At 32.6% G+C, this 26,481-nt stretch overlaps 1 pseudogene; it reads right to left on the reverse strand.

Moving 5' to 3' along the window:
• Nucleotides 1-16,726: 16,726 nt before the first annotated feature.
• LOC123629986 lies at nucleotides 16,727-17,153 on the reverse strand (annotated as a pseudogene).
• Nucleotides 17,154-26,481: the final 9,328 nt, after the last annotated feature.

Below are 26,481 nucleotides of genomic sequence, written 5' to 3' on the forward strand. Positions count from 1 at the left end.
TATAAGTAAACGATCCACAGGGCTCCATGTGTCAGGAAACAAGTAAATTCCCATAATATCCACATAAATACCAACCCAATCTGACTACGATATCATCAGGAAAATTCCCTCAGGATTACCAAATGGATTATCATCCCTAGACCTGTTCATATTCTAATCTGCCTCCAATTCTCATCACTTTCTAGCTCCTCAAAGTTTTCCACTATACCCTCTGGAATTCACAGTCTGTCATCAGCCTGTCATCTCCTATATCCTCAACCTCTTCTCTGAAATTTTCCAACTTTTCTAATTAAAACCTGTCTTTCCACTGAGCAAACTATCCTTTAACCGTATAGAGTCCCTTGCCATTGGTCCTGACATTGTGAAAGATGGCCTCTTTGTTCATCCAGATTATTGTTCTCCCTTTGTTTCTAAAATCCACATGGTTTAGAGATCATGACTTCAAATAATACTCAGTATTATTCTATTCTATCCCTGCTGCTTTAAGTACTATGTAAAAATAAATTTTGAATCATCTAGCCCCTTAGAAATATGACCTCCTCACATTTCTTCTTGCCCTCTGTCTTCCCTCTCCTTGGTGGTAATGTAGGCTTCTTCCTTACAGTTATCTTCCTTATAGTTAAAAGTGTTCCACTCAAAATATAATCTCTAAGGATTCCATTAAAAACTATCTGGATGCCTTTGCGGTTCTTCATGAATTCTTTGCATAGACCAATGTCTATAAGAGTTTTACCAACATTTTCTTCTAGAACTCTTATAGTTTCATGCTTTAGGTTTAAGTCTGTTACACCATGAGTTGATTTCTGTGAGAGGTGGAAAGGTGCAGATCCTATTTCAGTCTTCTACATGTGTCTATCCAATTTTCCCAGCACCACTTACGGAATAAGGATTCTTTTCCCCAGAATTTATGAACAAGACCCCAAAGGCAATCACAGCAACAACAAAAATAAATAAATCGGACCTGATCAAATTTAAAAGCTTCTGCATAGCCAAGGAAACTATAATGAGAGCAAACAGACAACCTATAGAATGGGAGAAAATGTTTGCATGCTACACATCTGATAAAAGGCTGATAACTGGAATCTATATAGAACTCAGGAAAATCATCAAGAAAAAAATCAAACAACCCTATAAAAAAGTGGGCAAAAGACATAAACAGAAACTTTTTAAAAGGAGACAGAATAATGGCTTAAAAACATATAAAAAATGCTCAATGTCTCTAATCATCAGGGAAATGCAAATCAAAACCACAGTGAGATATCACTTATCTCCAGTGAGAATGGCCTTTATCAAAACATCCCAAAACAATAAATGTTGGTGTGGATGTGGAGACATAGGAACACTCTTACACTGCTGGTTGGACTGCAAACTAGTACAACCTCTGTGGAAAGTGATATGGAGATATCTCAAAGAGCAACAAGTAGACCTACAATTTGATCCAGCAATCCCATTACTGGGCATCTACTCAAAGGAAAAAAGATATCCTATAAAATAGACATCTTCAATTGAATGTTTATAGCAGCACAATTCACAATTGCAAAGATGTGGAAACAACCCAAGTGCCCATCAATACATGAGTGGATTAATAATATATGTTATATGTATACCATGGAGTTCTACTCAGTCACAAAAAACAATGGTGATCTAGCACCTCTTATATTGTTCTGGATAGAGCTGGAGCCCCTTCTACTAAGTGAAGTATCCCAAGAATGGAAAAATAAGCACCACATGTACTCACCATCACATTGGTATTAACTGATCAACACTTATGTGTACATATAGTAGTAACATTCATTGGGTGTCAAGCAGGTGGGAGGGAGAGGAGGGGATGGCTATATTCATACCTAATGGGTGTGGTGTGCACTGTCTGGGGGATGGATATGCTTGAATCTCTGACTTGTGTGGGGCAAAGGCAATATATGTAACCTACACATATACCCCCATAATATGCTGAAATAAAAAAAAATAGAAAAATAAAACTATCTGGCACATTCCCCTTCTTATCCCTTTTACTCCACTTGCAGTTTTCATCTATTTACTAAGTTTTCCAGAGTTCTACAGCCCCCTCAAAGCCTCACTTCTCTCCTCATCCAGCCTACATAGAATTATTATTATAATCACTCTTATTCCTTTTTATCTCTATTATTCTGGCCTGGAAAAACATTGATTTTCTGTCTAGTTTACAACTTCTCTAGGATAGCTAAACACAGCTGGAGAAAAATTCAAAAACTTGGTCACTCTTCTCACTTTAAATTCATGACCACCAACATCAAAGAGACACCAAGTCTATTTGATCCATCAATTCTATGATGTTTACCAAAGATACATTCACTCTTATACAAACTTCCCTCTCTCTTTAAACTTTAATTATCTACCCCCTCCCCTCAATCACAAATGATAAAGGTGCTATGTATTTTCAATGAGAAAATAGAAGTAATCATAAGAGGCTTTCCACTAGCCCTCTCCACAGATTACATCACTGTGTTTGTATTTTTAAGCATGCTCTCTGAAATTTCTTTTCTTAGAAAGGATGACTATCAATGTTGCACTTTTTCATTAATCACATCCTCCCCTTTCCTATTCAAGGGCATCCCAAGAGCAATTGTGTTTCTCTCTCCTTTATCATTAATGCTAATATTTCTATGAATTACTTATATTAACATATAAGCAGTATATAATACTTTCCTTCTTTGGGAAAAGCCTCTCTTATCTCAATATCCTTCTTTAGTTTTTGCTTCAATCTGTACTCTGCTTTATAGTTAATTTCTACATAATTATTTCTAAACCTATTACAACCAATTTCACTTCTCTCAGTTCCTCATGACTTCAAATGAATCATGGTTTTTCTCACCATTTAACTAAATTGTTCTTATCAAGCTCAACAGAATTTGCCACAACAGCAAATACATTGGACAATAATAATTTCTTTACTAATCCTTCCTTCTTAACTTCCCAACTACCTTAATAAAAAATCATCTTAGATTTTTGATATGCATCCACCAAGAAAATCTATTGATCTCCCAATTTTTGACACCTTATTAAATGGCTCTTTAATTCTTCCACTTGTACATGCAAAACCTTGGAGCCATTGTTCTCTCCTTCAATTTCTTATATCCATTTTTACAATAGCAGTAACAATAAAAAATACTTAGGCCTTTCTATATGCATGGTAAGGTATAAAATGAGGGACATGGAATATACCTTCATCATGGGGCTTATAATATGTTAAACTGCACATTTAAATTTCTAAGCTCTAAAGGAATTAGCCACCTAGATTAGTCATACCTATATATCTATCTGTAGAGAGATAGATAGCTTTATTGGAAAAAAAATGGCTCATGTAATTATGGACACTGACAAATACCAAGATCTTCAGTATACAAGCTGGAAACTCAGTAGAATCTGATGTAGTTTCCAGTCCAAGTCCAAAGGACTGAGAATGAAGAGCACTAATGGCATAGTTCCAGTACAAAAGCCAGCAGTTTCAAGACCCAGGAAAAGCCAATGTTTTGGTTTGTGTCCAAAAATCAATGCCCCAACTGGAAGGCAGTCAGGCAAGAGGAATTCCCTCTCCTGGGGAGGCTCAACCTTCACTCTATTCAAGCCTTCAGCTATTGGATGAGGCACATCCACATTGGGGAGGGCAATCCGCTTTACTCAGTCTATCAATTTAAATATTAAATTCATACAAAACACTCTCACAGAAAGAAACAAAATAATGTTTGACCAAATATCTGTATGCTTCATGGCCCATCAGTTGACACATAATCTTAACCATCACAATCTGTGCATTCATGTGTATACCATTACAAAGAGTTTGCTTATGTATTTCCTCTATACTTCTCCAACTCCACAAATTCCTAGTCTTAAAAAACTTAAAATTGATACAAGTTTTTCATTTCAAGACTAAATTTTAAATTTGTAAATTTTATTTAAAAATAACTTCAAACTTATAAAAGGTTGTAAAAATAAAACTATTTCAAGAAATAACTTTACATGCTTTATTCATATTCACCCATTGTGAAACATTTTGTCCCATTTGCTTTATCACTCATTTGCTTGAGAATTTTCTCTCTGTAAGTAGATTTATATTTATATTTATATAATTTTTGAAATATCTGATCATAAGTTGCATATGTGTTAGCCCTTTACCCATAAATATTTTCACGTGCATTTCCTAAGAATTTGAATATTCTTTTACATAACCACAGCATATCTAATTACTGTTATCTAAGTTATCATCCACATTCCAAATTTGTTGATTGATTTAACAATGTCCTTTAGAGCATTTCCAGCCCTTCAGTATGGTATCTAATTTTGGTTCATGTCTTATATTTCTTTTTAATTTGGAACATGTTCACAGCTTATTATTACTGTCATTTTGACATTGAAATTTTTGATGAAGACAGTGTCCCACCATTTAATTTTATAAATAGAGTATCTCTCATTTTCTGTTTGTCAGATGTTTTCTCACAATTAGATTGAGGTACTACATTCTTGATCAGAATACTACATAATCGTTTCTTCTCAGGATATCACATCTGGAAGCAAATAACATCCATCTGTCACTCACAGTTGATGCTAATTTTGATCACCTAGTCAGGATATTACACAATTTTTTCACCTTGTAAGTACTGTTTATTTTTCATTTTTTTCTTCCTTCCAACTAAATAAAAGTCTGTGGGGACACTGCAATATCTTCCTTCTCATTCAAGACTTCCTTGAAATTTATCATCCAGTTTTTACTGTGATGATTAAAAAATTATGTATTTTTTAATTTCCACATTCCCTCCATATTTGTAACTCTATTCTCATCATTCTACTATGAACAAGAGCCCTCAGTTCTGCTATATGTGTGTTTGTGTATAATATAAAAGTGGGAAATATATTTACATATATTTCAATTTATGTAACATATTCTAAATAAGTAGGGATAGATACTTGAGCTCTTATTCTTCAATGTCTTATAATTGATTTAGTTATTTGAGTCCTCAAATGGCCACTCTTTGTTTAGTGCATCCCATTTGAGCAAGGTAGCTCCTGTTTTCTCATGAATTGCCTCCATCCTTACTTTCTTGTACAAAAGATATTCTAGATTAATCTCATTCTTAACCTTCCCTAGCCCTGTAGTCAGCCTGTGTTCAAGAATCCATTTATCAATTTTATTAGGGATCAAGATTTCAGTACTAGGTGTCCTCATTTCCAGTGGGTATCTTTGCTTTTTTGCCCTTTCCTTGGACAGGGTTAGGAAATTAATGTATACATATACACATATACATACACAAACCTGCAAATATATATGCACATATGTACATGTACATGCATTCACCCATATATAATATATGCATAGGTTATAAACATGTGCACCTGTACATTTACATATTTTAGCTATCATCAGTTCACACAGATACTTGCAGTTCCAATCCATCCCATGTGTTTTTTATTGTTTTCCCCATATTTATTTATTTTGCACACTGAGAATTAAGAATCCCAGCTACCACAATCAGCACATTTATTCACTTGATTAACCCTATATTTCATGGAAATTGGTTTCAGAATTGAACTTCCATGTACCACTACCATAAATATTTCTACTACAAAGACATCAAGATTTCTTTGCACTTTGCTCGTTGATCCTCAGCTCACCCTACCACAGACTTAGGGTACATAATCAACTATTATATATGCGCTTATTCATCGGGACAATTTCCTTCCTTCCCTCCTTCCCTCCTTCCTTCCTTCCTTCCCTCTCTCTCTTAATCTCTCCTTTTTCTTTTTTTGTCCTTCTTTCTTTCTTCCCTCCCTCCCTTTCATCTTTTTTTCTTCTTCCCTCCCCCTTCCTTCTTATCCCTTCCTTCCTTCCTTTCTACTATCCTTCCTTCTTTCCTTTGTCTCTTCCTTCCTATTCCTTCCTCCCTTCCTACCTCCTATCCTTTCTTCATTCTTTTTTTCCTTCCTCCTTCCCTCCCTTCCTTTCCCCTATTTTTTTCTTTTCCTTCAGTGTGGTTAGGGTATTCATTTGAAATCTGTTTAGATTCATTTCTTTGTTTGCTTTCAGTTTGAGTTTTTTTCCTCCTTTTCCATTCTTACAAATTTAATTTGTTTTATAAGAACAATATTGTTTTTAAAAGTCAAAGTTGTATATACTTCAAGAAATGTCTTGTCAATCCCTCCTGTGTCCTTTCATCCCATCCGTTGTATGTACAAACTTTATTATAATCTGTCCTCACAGCATTTCTTTTTGTAATGATAAACAGATACGTGTCCATTTTCTTTTTTTTAGGTTTTCTCTTATAGGAAAGGTAACACACTATGTGTGTTCTCTTACATTTTGCTATTATCTCTAAATAATATCTCTTGAAAATCACTCCAAGTCAGTTTCATGTAGCTCTTTCTCAATTTTTGTAAAGCTGTATTAAAATGCACTTCAATTACCAAAACACTCTTCTTTTATGTCATTTCCATGTATATCCAATAATGACTCCAAATCAACACTTAAACCTGAGACCATCTTTTTGTGACACAAAAAAAAAACATCCAAGAACAAATTCAAGTTTTGTTTGTGGTATCTTTGTAACTATTTTAGCTACCAAATAATTACTCTTTTTCTTTACTGCTCTATATTTGTCACCAAAGTTACATAACTTTATTCCATAAAATTGTTTTATTGTTACAGTCCTTTCTTCATCTGATGGCTAGCATCCATCCCAGTTCTCAACATTTTTACTTTGTATTATTTTCCTTGATACTACATTGCCTTTGAGATTCCCCTTCCACTTTGGTATAATTTGTATTTATGTATCTATCAATCTAAGACTTCCAGAATATGGTTTTCCTCATATTCATCTGTGTTAACCTACAGTTGCCCCTCACTATTTTTTTGAGATGTTAAATACCTCTTTCTAGCTGCTAAGAACCTTTCTATCTGGGCTTTTCCCAATTTATATCAATTATTATTTATAATTTCTCATATCTTGATCATATATTATGTGTTTACCTTGGCCTTTCTACATTTCATAAAGCTATTCCTTTAAATTGGGATGCTATCCTCATCTGATTATCAAAATGGATCATATTTAATGATTCTCTTGCAACTCCTCAGAACCACATTCCTTTGAAACTAAACTACATTCCTCATAATTTGCAAGATACTGTATTTTTATTAGAAAATAGTTTATGTATATTATGTTTGGTTTTATAACTTTATGAAATAAATAATATAAAAACAAAGAATAATTATTAATATTTATTAAACATTTCTTGAATATTTAAAATAAAAAATACCTTTTCAAAATACTGGTTTGAGTTCTGTTTTGTTGTAATATTTTAACACTGATTTTAATTTTGTATTTTCTTTATATTATTTTTATTTATTAGATATGATTGATACCAAAGTCATTCTAGTTCATTCCAAGCAAAAAAAAAAAAAAAAACCTGGATATTTAAGTTTTTTTTTTTTTACAAATTACACTGAACTAATTATTAGTGTTGTCAATATGAAACTATTTTACAAGACTTACGGGCTTCTTTAAATCTATTTAGTCAATAGTATGTTAAATACTATGAATGAGAAATAAAAGCAACATAGCTATAAATTGGGCCATTCTTTTAATATTTCCATAAGCAACCATATTGCTTATGGTTGCTATTGAAGTAGCAGAGACTGAAATCTTTATCAAGGCTGTCAGTTTAATATTCTTGTTCTGTAGCTGTCCATACACCCTTCTTCAGTAAATGCCAATGATTTGTTTGTTTGAATTAAGTTCTTCCAGCTTCAGTAACAATTGTCACTATGTAACAATGTTCTCATGAAACAAATTAAAAATATATCTGTTTTTAAGGCCTCAAATGGTACCTGTTTGCCTCATACAGCCCCTTCAAACAAGGGGGCTCCTATTTCTTTATAACTTTCAAAGAGTCTAGAATACTATTTAGTCTATGGCATAGTGTATTTTTAAGGTCTTGGTTTATTTTCTCCATTAGTATTACTAATAATAGGTTTGGATTACTGACAAGTGTATAGTCTTTGCTCTATCCTAATAATTTAAAAATGTATACAATAAATTCTAAATGATCAATCAAGATAATAAATGATGTTGGAAATGATATGGCATTTATAGTGAGCCAAATGACAACCTAGGTCACTTTGGGAAAATCAGAGGAGAAAAATTTAGAGAAGTCTGAGGAACAGATTTTCATCCATGAATGCCAAGCTCAGAAGTGTGGGTCACAATGTAAACTTTCATATCTGATCTTTCAGATACAAAGTAGTGACTTCAAATAATTAATACGTCTATACGATTAGTAATAAATTTTGGTGGCAATAAATAAGTTAAGAATCAGTTGAAACAGGCATGAAATTAGGAATGCCTGGATTAGGCATTACAGTTGCAAACTTAGACTCTATCTTTAGTTTTTGCATTTATAGTAAAAGCACATTTTTGCTGCATTTGTAAAAGAGTATTAATCAAAACTCCTGTTCTTTTCAGTGTAGTTATTTGTATCAGATGAACACTGAGACCTTAGTTTTATTACCTTAAAAAGGTCTTGACCACCAGATAAAATCCATTAAAGGAAAACTCCATTTATATTGATACCATTTTGCCTCTTCAAGACTAGTAAAGTGCAATAAATCTAAAATTCTCAGGACAGTAATTACAACTTCAGAGAAATTCTCAGACTGGATGAAGTAACCAAGTAACTTTTTATCATTTCTGGACTTCAAACAAAGGACAAAAAGTTAATTGACCAAAATGATAGAGTTTAGCTTTGGAACGAAAGCACATTAACCTCTAAAGTCAGTTTATCTCATTGAAAATAAATGATTTTAAATCTACATTTTCACTATAGAAATCACTTGTGGGAAAGAAATATCATTAAACCACAAATTATGGTTTAACAAAATTCATTAATAACAGTTAAGGAAATTTAATTTATAGTATCCACACAAATATGGCAGGCACACAAACGTGATTATGTTAGAACTCTTGGGACATCATTAGATATATATACTCATATATTTTTCAGGATCCATTCTAATCAGCAGAGCTCAGATTTATGAGACAACATATGATAAGTGGTAAGGAGACAGGGCTTGGGAAACTATGAGTCAATAATGTTTGCAACATATTAAGAACTATGGAAATAAATAGATTTTTTCAAACTGCATAGTTAAGTATATCTCTTTGAATAAGGAGTGGTTTTATTTAAAAGTATATTTCAATCTATCTAAAGCATATTAGCAAGTGAAAGGATGACTGTATTATGCACTCCATGTAGCGTTAACTTAAATAAAAATAATCTAAAGTACCGAGCTTTGCCTAATCAATGTATAACCCACACTCCAAGACTGTAGTTGGCTTAAGTTTTGATGTAAATATTGCATTTTATTATCTGAAAGTTATGGTCAACTCAAAGAAGCATAGGATAAGAAAAAAATTGTTTACCAAAGATTTGGGTCAGTCCTTTATTTTCATCACTGTCTAGCTGAGTGATCTTAAGTATGTCATTTAACCTGTATGAGCCTCAGTTATTAGTATGACAATAGTGTTCTATTTTATACGGCTACTAGGATGACTGCTAGGATGATTAAGTGTAATAATCTAGACATGAGCATTTGTAGATAATGAAACAGACCTGATGATATTGAATATTAAATAATTTGATTAATCACAGTTTCTGAACATTTTACTGAGCTCCTTAAGACAGAATCAGAGAAAAGCAATTCTAAATAGCATCAAAATCAGCTCCTTGATGTGAATTAAAGAATCCTTTGGTATCTTCCCCCATGGAACTTGATTTTTAGGTTAAGGTATTGAAAACTTTTGTTAAAATAATACATAAGTAAGGATATTCCACTAACCCTTGAGTTTAAATATATATTTTTAGGTCTTCCAAGAGAAAATCAGAGTCAGAGAAATAAGAGATCAATGGATTTTTGGTGGAACAAGTAAAGAGAATCTTGACAGTTCTAGAGCAGAATGTTTGCAGTGCCCTCATGATATTCCCGAAGCACCCGGGAGGAGTGCAGGTAAACAAGGGGGAGTATGGGCTAGTTTTGCTTCACTTATCTCGGCTTTTTTGTTAAATATGTTTGAGGAAAGATTCACTCAGGTAAAAATAATTTGAAAACGATAAAGGTAGAGGATGAGATGTGATCAGAATGGGAGTCATCAGGAAATCAGTGGGCTGAGGAAGAAACCACAAGAGAGAAGGGGTTTGATATGTTTGCTTACATCAAAATTTTCCTGGACCTAGGCTAATAGGAAACCCATATCCTATTCAGAGGAGAGACCTAAATGTTTTAGAGAGGCTTATCAAAATTTAGAGTGTAGAATAACAGTTGTGCCATCACTGCTCACACTCTTCTGTGGTGTTTTCTTCACTACCCACATCCATAGTTTGCATATCCCATCTGCTAATTCGCTAGTTAACATAGTGGCAGCAATCTTTAATAACGTCGCCAAAACAGAACTGGGTTATAATCCCTCACCTAGTGCCACGAAGCTATGTTGTGCTTTGTAGATATCGTGCAAAAGACCCTGACCAAGGGCACAAATGGGAGATGAAATCCAGTTGGCATTCAACTCACCAAGCTTTACTCCTTGACTCAGAAATTTGTCTTCATAGAGGAAGACATACTCTTTTCTAACTTATGAAAGGTCACCATATGGGCTGTTGGCAACACTGCCCTGTACAACAGTCCTTTTTCCACCACCCCCAAGCCTCACCCCATCAGTGCTGGAGAGACCAGCTCCCTTTTAACCCGTATTTACCTTTCTCATGGCATAACTGCCTGTAAATTCGGGGTAGCATTTTTTAACACATAATAACATAAGCATAATGGGTTGTTACATTTTCCACAGCTACGTACTATCCCTGAAAAATAGTACATAGTCATCTTTTGGAATATTATTGAATGAGTGCCCCATGTGGTAAAATTAACTCACATCATTCTCAATATAGAACTTCAAAGAGGTTGTGTGTTCTTATGAACTTTCGGACTCTTTTTTTTGCATGTGTGTTAACCATAAGATATTTCTCAACCATATAAATTCCATGAATCATATTAAAAAATATTTAATTCACACTAAATCCCAGCCTCAAATTAGGATGTGTTCTGCTTTGTTTTGCCTGTCTGGATTCTTTGAAAGCTGTGATGTTCTCCATTGACATAGATAATAAACGATAAAAGCTGTAAGAATGTGATTTAATCAATGTATCTGACTAAGCAAAATTAGAGGCCCTGTACTGGGGAAAGGAAGGGGGGTTTCTGCTATGTGACAGACTTTGTGTCCACTCACTATCATTCTATTTCACTTCAAATTTAACACGACTCTTTGAAAGAGATATTTCATTTCCATTTTACAAATGAGCTGAGTATCAGAAAACTTAAATGACTTGGTAAAAGTTACTTATCTTGTAAGTGCCAGAACTGAAAGTCCAGTGTTCGTATAAACTACTAATTTGGATGATATTTTGGTTACACTGACTATGCCTTCACAATGATGAAGTATTTTGTTTACTTGGGAATTTCAGCTAATTATCTCAGTACTTTTTCTACATAATGAAAAATGACCAATTTGAGTGATTGTATTTTTCCCCAATTAAGTGATTTTTTTTTCCACTTAACTGAACATATTGACATCACTTTTGCATAGCCTAGAGCCCGCCTCTCATTTCCCATTGAAGACAGTACATGACAAGACACATTCACACACAGGCCAAGGACAATTTTCATTATCAGTCACCATCACACATGTATATACTTCCTTTAATGAAAATGATTATTTTTGCTAGCTTTGCTCATGCAGAAAACCTGAGTTTGCATTGTTTAAAAATGCATTTGCTTCAAACACTTTTTTAACTATTATTATTTTTTTTGATATTTTTTGTTCCACTAGATGATTCTCAGCAATCTAATATCCACTTTCTCAGAAAAATCTATTCAATATGAAATCATGCCCAGAATATACATTTAAAACAATATTGAAGTATTCCAGATGATAAAAATATAACAATCAGTTATGTATAGGGCTTTTATATGTGTGTAATAGGATACACAAAGAAAGATAATAGTGAAAATTTAAACTCTCTTCAGAAATTGTATGGAAATTTTTCATATATTTATGAAAAGTGTGTGTGTGTGTGTGTGTGTGTGTGTATGTTTGGTTTTGTTTTTGTTCCAATAGAGCCAGAATCAAATTGCAACCTTGCTTAGAAGTAAGAACTTTTCTTCTTCAGAAACAGTAAACAGGATTTTATATACACATCTTGAAAATATTCAAAAGCATGCTATTTTTACCAAAGGTGGTTTTGAGCAAGTATTTTAATTATGAGCAAATCCTGATTTCAAGCAGACGTGGTAAAATAGGTTTAACTAGTAATTCAATTAAATGTCAACTCACCCCAATAATTTGTGTTGTATTTTTTAAACATAATTATTTCTGCAATTACATAAGAATATAGGAAGTTAATTTTTAGATATGCATTTAAATCAATTTTAGCATGTTTGTGGGAAAAAGGATGTTATGCTTGCTATAATTTTTTTAAAAGATGACTATTTGTAGAAATAGATCTAAACATAGGTTTAAGTATAGGTATAGACATATAAATACAAATACAGATATAGATATCATCAATGATTCCACGAGTGTTGCAATTAACTGAAATCTTTTGTCATGACTTTATGATCTGAAGGTATTTTACATATATTTTTCCACTTAAAAGAGCAATAAGGATAGATGAGACATATTCTCTGCAATTAAGAAGATGATAACCTGTTAGAAGAAAATGATAAATATACAAATACCATAATTCAAGAAAGACAAATAACTACAATAATAAATGTGGGAAGTATTAATACTATAGTACACCACAATAAAATAAATCAACACTTTAATACTTCTCCGTATTGTGAGGTAGGTTATGTGTTTTAGCTGCAAGTTTTCCACCAAGTAAATGATGACCTTGTAGAATCATTGAACCATTTGGTACTGTTTTCTTGTTCAAAAAAAATAGTGAGTTGGTCCTAGGTTCCTCTCAGCTTCTACATTTGATGAAAAAATTGCCATGGCAACTGGATAGCGCTTTTATAAAAAACATGCCCTTTGATGAAAAAAATAAATTCTAAATAAAAGAAAAGTATATAACACACACATGGAATTTCTAGAGATAAAGACCAAACCAAACTAAATAAAACTAAGAAACATCAAGAAAAATAATGGGACCAAAAAACGTTTTCTTTAAGAAAAGCTTATTTTTCAGTTCAATTAGAGCAGTTTTCTGTAGTTTTGTGATAAGCAGTAGGGAAAGTGTTGGAGATACTTGTAGAAATCTTGAATGTTATGTTTATAGTTAATTTGATAAGGTAGGGGGCGGTCATTGAATTCATTTGAGTATGACCAGAGCTGTTCTGGCAGATTAGTAAGAAGGAGGAAGAGCCTACAAAATAGTATAATGAGAAAGCCATGCCAGTAATTCAGGATCAAATTAATGAGGATCTAAACAGACATGACAAAAATGAGAATAGAATAGAGGAGAAGGGAACAGATTAAATGAAACAAAACATATAGGATTTTTGTAAAGGGATACCAATAAAGAAAAGGATAAAATTTTAAAATTCAAATGTGAATACCTGGATAAATTTTTGTGTCATTTAAAGAAGAAAATATTAAGGAACTTATCTTTGGGAGAACAGACTAAAAACAAAATAAAACCTCATATAATCTAAGGACTAGGAGAAAGCTTAAAAATCAGCTAGGGCAATTTATTTATTCCATATATTAAGAAACCAAGGCTCAGAGAAGTGATTTGTCTAATCCACGGGAATAATAGAGAATAAAATTTTGAAACCTGCTGAGTTTGAGGGACCAGTAAAGAAGCAGGTGGAAATATCCAATAAGGCAGTAGAATACAACTGAAGATAGCAATAAAAATATAGTTTACTGTCAGATAAAATGATCTTTTCACTATAATAATAACTTGGAAAGAAACCTACAGAAAAGCAACTTGCTAATAATGTGACAGGAATTGAAAGTATATTGTATTACAATTTTAGGAAAACTAGTATTCTTATGACATCTTCAGAGTACATATTGAAAGAAAAATTGGAAAAAAAATTCTTAAAGCTCATAAAATTTTTCATGCTGCTCTGCTATACTGAGATTAATTACAAGTCACACAAGTTAAACTGTACAAAATATTTTACAGAATATAGGGAAAGTTTCACATGGCCTAAATAAAGTAGGGGGCTATAAATGTGATACAATACACTCTACTAGATGAATTTCTGAATAATTTCTATTAGAAAGTAATTTTTCCCCATTTCAGCTTCCCCAAGAAAATAAGATAAAATTGATTTCCTAAGCCATCATTTCAGAGAATGATATAATTATCTCACTTTAAAATTGAAAAAAGAATATTAAAGCAGTGAGGCTGTTATTGGCTTTCATGTTTCAGAAAATTTTCCATACATTTGCATACTATAATTAATTCAAAACAAATTAAAAGGGACAAATGAAATCAATTTAGAAATACTAAAATTTGTCTCCACCATAATCAAAGAGTTCTAATTTTCACAGTTATATTTTTGAATTTGCTTAAGTATTGTCACTTCTTATGTTTTAATAAAGATGCACACTGTCTAGGCCATGGATACTTTTGAAGCTCTGACTCACGGGGCTGGGGGGCCAAGGGCAATATACATAACCTAAACTTTTGTACCCCCACAATTTGCTGAAATAATAATAAAAAAAGAAAAAAAATCAAGCTAGATCACCTGAAAAAAAATAATTATGTCACTTAATTTCATTTATTTATAATATATGTCATATAAATTAATTTGCAAATATTATTTGCTTGACAAAAATTATGGCAGACTTGGAATCTATAGTATGGCACTCAATGTAAAATAAATGAATTTTCTCCAAGTTATAATGGTACTCAATGTAAAATAAATAGATTTTCTCCAAGTTATACTTCTAGAAACAAAAAATTAAATATTCTATTTCTTAAATATTCAGAAAAATATACATTTCACATTTAATGACTCCTAGTTTCCATAAACTTGCAACATTATGATGAAGTTCAGGACATGCTATCCTAAAATATGGCAACTTGGCATTTGAGGAAAGAGCAGAAACAAGATCACACTTTAACTTTCAACCTCCCCTCCTCTGAAGCAGGTCATAAAACCTAGGAAAGATTCTCTGATATTCCCCTAAAGCAAGTCATAAGACTTTCATTTGAGAGGTGGCCTCTCTCCCTATAGAGGAAAGGAACATCCTTAACCTCTGAAGACACAGGGACACAGAAAAGGATCTGAACAAACAGACCTTGCTAAGTTACCCCCGGTCATAATCATTAGGTCATACCCTTTTGTCCTCCAGTTATATTTCTCTGTGACTGACCACACTTAAACTTAAAAATGCACATATTTACCTGTTTATTTGGGTCTACATTTCTAAAAACTCCCATGTTATATAAAACTTATATAAATTAATTTGTACACTTTTCTCTTGTTAATCCATCTTTTGTTACAGGAATCTCAGCCATAAACCTAGAGATGGGTAAGGAAATATATTTCTTTTCCCCTACAATTTCAAATAGATTATCCTACCATGGAGGTATCTAGATATACATATGTTGTGTGGAGACAACCACTTGGCCAACTAGAAATCTTTGATTTTTGATGATCATCTCGAAATCTAAAATATTAATAAAATAAACAAAATGAGAGAGGGAAAGAAGTGATGAAGAGGAGGAAGGAGCAGGAGGAGGAGGAGGAGGAGGAGGATCTAATTAAAGAAACAGGAAGGAAACAAGAGGGGAAAAGGAGAGGGAAAGAGAGGCAGGAGGGCAGAAGGAAGGAAAAAAGAAGTCATGAAATCTGATTTTTTCCCCCACTTGATAGACAAAGTGAAGATAAAGTTCAATATTTAACTAACGTATATTTGCAAACATACTGAAAGCCTGAGAGGGGATGCTTCACTCTGCCTACATTCTATACCTAGAATTAGAAACACGGCTCCTCTAAACATAATAGACGCTGGAGAAGGAAAGCAGGTTTGGAGAGTGAAAACATGCATTGTCTCTGTGGCATAAACTTCTTGATTTTCCAGGGTAATACCTTCTTTACACCCATAAGGTAGTTAATTCCTCTTCCAAGAACCTAATCTATATCTACTATTTTTGTGCTTTGATCATGGATAGCTATCAAGAAATTATTTTATAAAATTATGTGCTAAGTAGATCCTCTTCCAAAATATTTGCTGTTTATTAGACAAGGAAAGCATCTCTGACTTAAATAACAAATGTAAATGAATTGATAGATGGTGGAATCTGAGAAAGTCCTCCACGTATTAAATCGACACCCACCTACTTTGTCTTCTGACAAGGCTAGTTATGTTATCAAAGACTATATTAGATAATTGCTCCAAAGTACCATGAAAAAATAAAATATGCACATGAATAGAGTCATAATATAAGATAAATAAAAGTAATCTATCACAGCCAGTGTTTAACATATACAGTGTTCAACATTTTTTATTTAGAAAAAGAATCATGGAGGACTATGTCAGTTTTTCCCCTTTAATTCTTTAGAATTGATAATAGTTTTATATGTTTTAGCTTTATATTCATTTATTTACTTAAATTAGAACTCATTTTCCCCAAGTTACTTTCTGTTTACTGTAAAATAAGTTTATTGGTGGTAACATCATGTAATTTATTCCCGAAATTTGATGTTGCAAATTTTAGGGTCTTCGAGCTATGCAGGATCCTTGTATGTAACTGGCATAAACCCCATTATTTGAGCTCTCTTAATCACTTTTGTGATTTCTTTCTGTTGCTTCCCACAAATACCTGTTATGTTCCTTCCATAAATGCATCCAGGGAATGAAGAAATAAACTGGGACAAAAGCTGTACATTCTTATAATATACACGTTTTCCTCACAAGATACATTTCTTAAGAGGCTCCTTGTATGGATTTTCCATTGGAACAGGAAGGTCCTCATTGCTGGTCACCTGTTTAGTGAACCTCTGCTCACAGCACTGCGTGAGTGCCCGGATGTGCGAAACAGAGAGCAGCCCTTACCAAGTGTGCCAGCTTTTTCCTCTCTAGACCACTGCAAACAGCAACCACAGCTGCCATGATTCCTTCCTTATTCCTCCTCGTCCTTTCTTTCCAAATTGTTCGGAATGGTCCCTTCTGGGACTCTTCCCTGTTGGTGCCAAATTAGTTTGTTAATAATTTAACTAAGATATAATTGATAAACAAAAAGCTATACAGATTAAATGTATATAATTTGATGAGTTTGAACATGTGCATACACCCATGAAATAATCACCATCATAAAGGTAATAAACATATTAATCGCTTCCAAAGTTTCCTGTGCCCTATGGTTAAAATTATTTTTGGCTGTTGAGGGCTCTTTTCTATTCCTTATAACTTTGATTTAGCTAGATAAAATCATACAACTGGCTACTAACTTTAGCACAAATGTCAGATCCACCAATGATTGTTATCAAAATAGATTGATTTTGAAGGCAATTCCCCTAAGAGAATACTTTAAATCAAAATCTTCTTGGGAAACTTAAGACACATTGTAACTATCAAATAATATAACCAGAGATACTGCTATGTATCCGATGATAGTAACCCTAAATAATTTCTTATTGAGAGAGTTTACATATTTTGTAATTCCACATAGAAAATATAACATATCATTTACAGTAAAATATTTAATACTTAATGAATATTTATAATCTCATAAACAAATAGTAAAAAGTCCAAGTATAATTAGAAGAAAACAAATATGCTATACTCCTTTGTGCTATATCTGTTTGCCTAATTTTAAGTTAAAAATGGGCTAAGGTACAACCTTAAATTATTTATAGGCATCTGAAATTTGATATTAACACAAGAATACTCAACAATAAAAAATACTCATAGTCTAGAAAAAATAAAGGTACTTTCTCCAATGTCTACATGAGTTTTAAGTTTGTTTAGATATTGATACTTCATTCTGTCATTTTTCGCATCACACATCCAGATTTTATTTTTAATGAAATCAAACCTATTGGTTTCTGTGCAAGTAATTACATATATTATGTAGATTGGGATAATTAATCAGCTTCTATTGTCAACATCTCATTAAAATTTAAGAGCATCTGTATTTTACATTAATAAATATTATACACTATTGGAAATCTATGGTATAAATATGAGCTTCTGGTCTGAAATCTTTGCTACTTGCTAACGCTACACTTTCTACAGCCCTGTAAACTATTTATAAACATCTACACTATCTACTTATTTCATTTAAAAAATATTTATTTGGCACTAGGTACCGTACTGTGTTAAGGGGCACACATTTCAAATAGAAAAGTTGTTCCTAATTGATTCAATGATATCATTTCCCCTTTTTATTTTTCATTCCTAGTATATTCTTTGTGTTCTCTGAATAAATGCAGACAATCCTTTAAATGTAGTTCTCATAGTATATGCGCAAAATTATTTTTTCCTATTTTTAAATTTATCATTTATTCAAACATTTATTAAATATTTGCAATATAGCAAAGTGTTCTATTACCATGAGATATAAAATGACAAAAATGACAATGTCCCAGTCCTGGAAAATAGGACTAGAAGGGGAGATCTCATCACATGTATATAATAATTTTAATATCATAATTATATGTCATGTTAATAAATTATTACTGGGGAGTGAAGTAAGTGAAAATATATATATATTCATATCACAGATGAAATAGAGATTGATTAATTTTATCTGGGGTAGTTCACGGAACATTTCATAATAGTAATAAAATTCAGCAGAGTCTTGCAGGTTAAATCTAAACTATCTAGTCTTAAAGGTGGCAGAATATTTTAAAAAGAGAAAGAAGCATTTCACTATTTCAAAGTGGATAGTAGCTGGAAATGACTCTAACACGTATGGTGAAACAAAATCATGAGATACCATTTTTGTTATGCTAATAACTTGAGCATTGAGGAAGGGTTTTGAGCAAATTATTGACATAACAAAATTTTATTTTATTTATTTTTTTAAAGCTTATTTTAATGAGAATTACTTAAAGTGATTATAAAATAACTTGACATACATACAATCCCATTACTCAGTTATTTGAACATTTCTCCTGGTAATACATAATTATCTACCTAACATCATGTTCAGAATCACTAATAAAATTTCTCTCTGGTTAGTAGCAACAAAAGCACCAATAATGTAACCTTGATGGGAACAAAATTTGTTGTTGGCTAGTCTTAAACTGTGATATTCATGTGTCCCTGAGATCAAAATCTAAGAAACAAAACTTTCATTTATATTGCATTTACATTGAATATATTTTCCATTTTAATTTTGGTATTATGAGATATAATCCTAATGAGCAGATTAAATAACATTGTATTTAATGGCAAATAACAGAAATCAGATGGATATACAGATCATACTTTAGGGGTCTGTTCTGATCATAAGCTGTTTTCAGCAATTTTCTCCATCTACCATAACTCCCCCATCATTTTTTCAGAGAGACTAAAATATCAAGATATTTAATGATAAAATACAACTACTAATGATAAGATACTATCACAAATTTGATTTTAGAAATGACTCTTACTATCTGAATGCAGAGGATGAATTGTAGGAAAGTGATACTATTATACTTCTGGTTGTAATAATGTATTAAATCCCATTGACCCTAATCTACCTCTAAATTTCCTTTTTAAGTGATATTTATCACTTTCTCACATATGTTGTAATTTATCTGTTTATTATTTGTATTGATTCCCTACTCAAATGTAAGCTTCAAAGAGCTCAGATCTTGGTATATTTTGTTCACTGATGTTTTGTAAGCCCCTAGGGAAGTAGTTGGCCTAGTATGAGCCATCTGTTAATATTTGCTCTATAAATAAAATGTGTGAATTGTGCTATTAGCTATTAATTTATTTTTATTTATTTTATACCCAGTCCCTTGAAAAATTTTCTTAATGGTCACGATGTCTTTTTATAGGTTTTTAGATTTTTTAGGTATTTAAGCATACAATCATCAAAAGGAGATAATTTTCTTTGATATGCCAATATATGTAGAAATTTTTTTCTTGGCTTGAACTGAATGCATTCAGTTGTACATCCCAAATGGAGACAAAGAGCAATAGTCAACATCCTTGCAATTTTCCTGGGTTTAAAAAAAAATAGATAGCATTCAAAAGTTTTAAATTCTGGTGAGGAGGAAAAGATACACAAAATTGACAGCCTTCTTGCTAGATTGACAAGAACTACAAAGGAAAGGACTCTAATAAGCTCAATTAGAAATGAAAAAGGAGAGTCACCACAGACATCACAGAAATACAAAACATTATCTTTGACTACTATAAAAATCTACATGCCCCAAAACTACATAATGTGGAGGAAATGGACAGATTCTCAGAAACACACAAATTCCCTAGGCTTAATCAGGAAGAAATAGAATTCCTGAACAGAGCAATATCAAGCACAGAAATTGAAGCAGAAATCAAAAATCTTCCAACAAAAAAAGTCCCTGATCAGATGGGTTTACACCTGAATTTTACCAAATTTACAAAGAAGAACTCATACCTCTACTGCAGAAATTATTCCACAAGATTGAGAAGGATGGTATCCTCCTGAACTCATTCTATGAAGCCAATATCACCTCGATACCAAAGCCAGGAAAGGACACAACAGAAAAAAAAGAAAACTACAGACCAATATCCCTTATGAATATAGATGCAAAAATCCTCAACAAAATCTTAGCAAACTGAATCCAACAGCACATCAAAAAAAATAATTCATCATGACCAGGTGGGCTTTATCTCAGACACGCAAGGATGGGTCAACATATGCGAATCTATAAATATAATACACCACATAAATAAAAGCGAGAACAAAGTCCATATGATTCTCTCAATAGACACAGAAAAAACATTTGACAAAATCCAGCACACTTTTACTATAAAAACTCTTAACAAAATAGGCATAGATGGGTCATACCTAAAAATTATTAAAGCCATATCTGATAAACCCACAACCAGTATCATACTGAATGGGGAAAAATTGAAAGCATTCCTGCTTAGAACTGGAACCAGACAAGGTTACCCACTATCTCTACTTCTATTCAACATAGTGCTGGAAGTCCTTGCCAGAGTAGTTAGACAAGAGAGGGAACTTAAAGGTGTCCAAATGGGGGCAGAAGGGATCACACTCTCACACTTTGCTGAAAATATGATATTATACCTAGAAAATCCCAAGGATTCAACCAAGAGATTCCTGGAATTGATAAATGAGTTCAGTAAGGTCTCAGGATACAAAATCAATGCACACAAGTCAGTGGCATTCATATATGCCAATAACAGTCAAACCAAAAATTAAATCAAAGATGCAACACCTTTCACAGTAGCATCAAAGAAAATTAAATATTTGGGAATTTATTTAATGAAGGAGGTGAGAGACCTATATAGGGAGAACTGAAACACTGAGAAAAGAAATTGTAGAAGATGTAAACAGATGGAAAACCTTACTATGCTCATGGATTGGCGGAATCTGGTAATTTTAAAGAATAGCAAAGAAATTAGTGTGGCAGAAGCAGAATAAATCATGGATATGGTTTATCCATGAATATGACTGGAATATATTTGTCTCTCGTGTACTCTTCTGTATTTTCTATTTTTCTCTGTATTTTTGTTTAGATATCTTCTATTAATCTTCTATGATATCTGCATTCTCTTACATCTCTAACTTTATCTCTTTATTTTAGCATGACATCCTAAATCTTCACTTGTTTTTTGGTCTTCCAGAACTGACGTTCTGCATCTGCTTTACCTGGAATTGGTAAGTGCTTTGCTTTCAAAACAGTGAACACAGCTTAGTGACAAGAAGATTTTACTTCTTTGGAATCTTAGATTATCTGTTCTCTCTTATTTCCAGATATTTTTGATGCCCCTAAATATTTTTTTTAAAAGGTTTGCCTGTTTTTTTCTAGTTGTTCATGTGGGTGCATTGGTCTGCCCTCAAATATTCTGATATAAAATTTTGATATATCTAACTCAGCTGATCAATTTGAACCAGCAAGAATAGTAGCAAGGCAATCAGTTAGAAGATAATTTCAGTATTTCAGGTAAGAGGTTATGATGATATCAATCTATTCCAACTTTGCAGAAGTAGAGATATTAAAGAATCATCAGAATTTGAAAGCAGGATCAATGAAATTTTCTGATAGATTTGATGAGGTGAAAGAAAGAAATGGTGGATGATTGCAAACTTTTGGTTTAGTCAAACCTGAGAAAATTCACAGCACTGTAATTCACTGGCTTTGGGGACATTAATGAATAAGAAGTTGGAGACAAATGTAGAGTTTGGGGGATTATATGCCTACTAGCAATCCAAGGGGGGGTTATTGTATAGGCAGTTGTATATATAAGTCTGGAATTCAGTGGCAAGATTTAGATCTGGAGTAATCCTATATAGATGATATTTAAAGCTATGAGACTGGATAAAATTATCCAAGGAGTAAATATAGGTAGCAAGGGTAGCAGGATCTAGAGCTACAAAGGAAAACACTTTAAATTTAGAAGAGGATAAAAGAAGGCTCTAACAAAAGAGATTAAGTTGAATATTCATAACGTACAAGGAAAATCAGGGGAGAATGGGAATCCAAAAGCCAAATGAAGAGAGTGTTTTAAAATGGAGGGAGTGATTTATTGTATCAAATGTTGCTGTGACTTTAATTAAAATGAAGAATAAATATTAAGCAATATTGAGATCATAGGTGATTCACTGGTTTGTTATTAGTGACTGAAGGCTGCCTCTAGACTGAGTTGGGTGTAGAGAATGTCAAAAGAGGAAGTGAGGAGGTACTTAGAGGAGTTTTACTCTAAAGGTGAGCAGAGAAATGTGACTACTAGAAAATGACTGAATTAAAGAGAGGGATTATTTTGTTAGTTGGAAAATAATAACATCATGTTTCTTTACCGTTGGAACTAATGCCATGGAGAAATAAAATTTGATGATGTAGGAAGATAAGATCATAATTGAAAAAGTTTTCAAAGCGAGTGGCCCTTAAGTAGGAACATGGTCAGTTTATACACTATAATGGGAAAATAGCTAAGCACATATGGTACAGTTGCACATGGTTGAGAGATTACTAGCAAAGGATGAGAAAGTTCCCTGGTAATGTATTTGTTCAATGAAATAAGTAGCAAGGTTATTGATAATTGAAATAGGGGAAACTGTTGAAAGTTTTTGAAGCTTGTATAAACTAAAAAATAGTTATCTAAAGGAGTAGAGTTAATGGCTTAGTAAAATATAATTAGATTGCTTTTGATGCTAAGGTTCCATATGAGATGCTTAGTCATGAATTCAACATGAGATTAGTCAACATGACTTATGCTTTTTCTAGTCACAATTTGAGGGTGTAATGTATTATGTTAATAGATTTTAAACCACCTTTGCACTCTTGGAATAAAATCTACTAAGTTTTTGTGACAGAAAATAATTTCATAGTTATCTATTCTCACTTCTTTCTTTCTGGTAATAGAATCCACAATATTAAAGCTGTGAAATTGGCCATCTGGCCAAACACTATGTTCTTTTTATCCCTCCCTCAGCCATGTTTTTATGACAGAATACGGATTAATGGACAATGAATAGAATAGTATGTTCAATTTTTATTTGATTTCATTAAAACCCATGCTTCTTCTCCTCAGTTTTTCTTTTCCCTTTTCTGTTAGTTAGGTAGATAGTTAGGTTCTCTGACTCTTCTGGGGACATGGGTTCCCTGCTTTGATGCTGTCTGGAGCAATTGCTCCACCTGGGAAGAAGGATAATGGCGGGCACTCCATTTTGGTGTTGATCCACCCTTAGTTCTATCCTGAGCAACTGCTACACCTGGGAAAGGAGGGCATGTTTTATCAATCTGGGAATTACCCTGCCCAGGCATACTAGGATTTAGAAGTTATCTAGAGTAACCTAAGGGTAATTATTATGCCATTAGCTTGAACCTGCACTGTGGTTCACTTCCCCAGGTGGGCTTTCTTAGAGGGAGCTCATATATATGCAGATGGAATTTTGAGAACACCTGTTGATCTTCTGATAACAACCCACACTTGCAGAGAGCTCTCCTCCAGACTGGGCTAATAAAAGGAAACAATCCGAGAACTTGATGAGAGAGTGGGTTGGTCAGTCAGTCAGTCAGTTTCTCTCCACTCTCGGAGACAGATCCGTTTTGTGCTACAGTAAAGAGTTGCTCCTGTGAAACTGCTTCCTGCCTGAGGTCACTCCATCTCATTGGCCCTGCGGGTGACTTTTCCAAGCAAGGAGTCAAAGGACCGGGTTGATAGTCTGGACTTGACACTTTGGTTTGTCCGGTGGTCATTCTTTGGCCAAGAGCACACCAAGAACTGAGGGCAGACTGTCACCCTGACAGGCTGGAAATAAAAATAGATGGTAAACACTGAAAGCCATGTAGTATACTATGGAGGGCATAACTGTCCTCCTAGCCTGTGTCACTAGAGGACCTACCTGAACTGTATAATTCATTTAATTAAAGAGAAATAAACACTTTTTGTTTTTGAGCTAGTGTATTTGGGCTCTCGTATAGAAACTTATTTTAATAATATAATAGAATATTATCTTTATAAATTGTTTGTTCATATTTTATTTAAATATTTGTTTTTATAGGCATAAGCAAAATATAATTGTTTTCTTGTTTAGTAGTATTATCAGTTTTGCTAATAAAGTTATATATTGGTTTTCAAATATTGAATGGAAATTTATGCCTATTTTTCTATTCTGGATCATTGAAATAATGTTGAATTATTTGCTCTTTACTAGATAGTATGAACTCAGCTTTGAAAATATCTATTCTAAGTGCTTATTTTAGAAGATTGACTTTAAATATTTCTACTTTTAAATCTATTTAGCCAATTTAAGGGCATTAGCATGTTGGTTCACATTTAGTAATTTATATTTTGCTAAGATAGCAAAAATTTCCTTTAGGTTTTTTAATTTGTTACCATAATGTTTAATCTTTTTTTATTATTATCATTGACCCTCCTTATATTTTTTTCTAATTTATATTTTTGGCTTTCTCTCTATTTTTAATCTTGTTGACCCATTCAATCAACAAATCAGAATTTGAGTTTATTTGCCCCATTTCATTAATATCTGATATTTAACTCCTATTTCCTTTTAAAATGTATCCCATGTCTTTTCTAATTTTTAAGCAAATAATTTTAATTTGACTTTATACGTTTCTAAATTTTAAAGGAAATAAATTTCTGTAGTAATTTATCATACTCCTCCTCAAATACCACCTATTTGTGTCTTATGCTGATTCTTCATCTCTCCTCTATTGGTAATCTTTACATACTCTGTTATTAATATTACATGCATTAGTAATAACTAACTCTTATCATGTAGCTATTTAGCTACTCTGTAACACTCAGTTGCCTAGAAGAATAATCAGTGATTGTCGGAAATAACGTCTGTATGTTCATCACATTTTTCCAAGGGGCCAGTTTTTTGCAGTTTCCAAAACGTGTTCGGATCCTCAACTGATTAGTTTATCATTATTTTCAAGGGATAAAACTTTCCTGGGCTAAATTTCACTGTTGAGATGGACCAACACCACCTAGGTTGTAGCAGTGTTTGACTTGACAGAGAGAGGTAGAGCAGTAGAATTAGAGAGCAAGAATGAATGAGAATGAATGTGTAAGTGGCTTCCTCTACTGGTGAACAGTATACTTAACCTATCACCATTGGTCACTATATCTATGACCATCTACAATCACCTAAGTGGCTATAAAATATTTTCCTATGAAAAATCTGTAAGGACATTCAGATCCCCTGTGTAAAGCACTATTTTTAAAAGTATATGTTAAAACATTTTAAAGACTAGATTAAATCTAGTTCTAATGCCATAATAGCTAATGCCTTTGAAATTGGGCAATCTAGACATATTTTTGTAAGTGGATTTAGACATAAACTAGAGAGATCATAATCAAATATTTCTATTATTCAATCAGGCAGTGTTTCCATCAGGAAGAAAGAAAATTAAACTTCAATAAAATTACACAGTTATATTGATGATACATGTAAATTTGTAGATAAGAAACATCTAAGTATCCATTCAAGAAACAAAAGGTTTAGAACATGGGAACATAAAATTCATTTTGAATGATTATTAATAAATATAGGAAAAATCATTTTAAATTACTAAGAGCATAGATTTTATTAAATTAAAATGTAAATACTGTTAAAAGTTCAATGTAAATAAGACAACTATTTTGAAATCCTATTCCCTTCCTAAAGTGTTATTATTTAGAATTTTTTATCATTTCAAAATATACATTTAAATGAATACAATATTATTTTCAATATCTGTAACAAACCTGTAAGACAACACTGATAATTATATACTCTAAGTTTCCTAGAAAAATCTTG

The sequence above is a fragment of the Lemur catta genome, unplaced genomic scaffold (assembly GCF_020740605.2).
Source record: "Lemur catta isolate mLemCat1 unplaced genomic scaffold, mLemCat1.pri scaffold_66_ctg1, whole genome shotgun sequence".
Lineage (NCBI taxonomy): Eukaryota > Metazoa > Chordata > Mammalia > Primates > Lemuridae > Lemur > Lemur catta.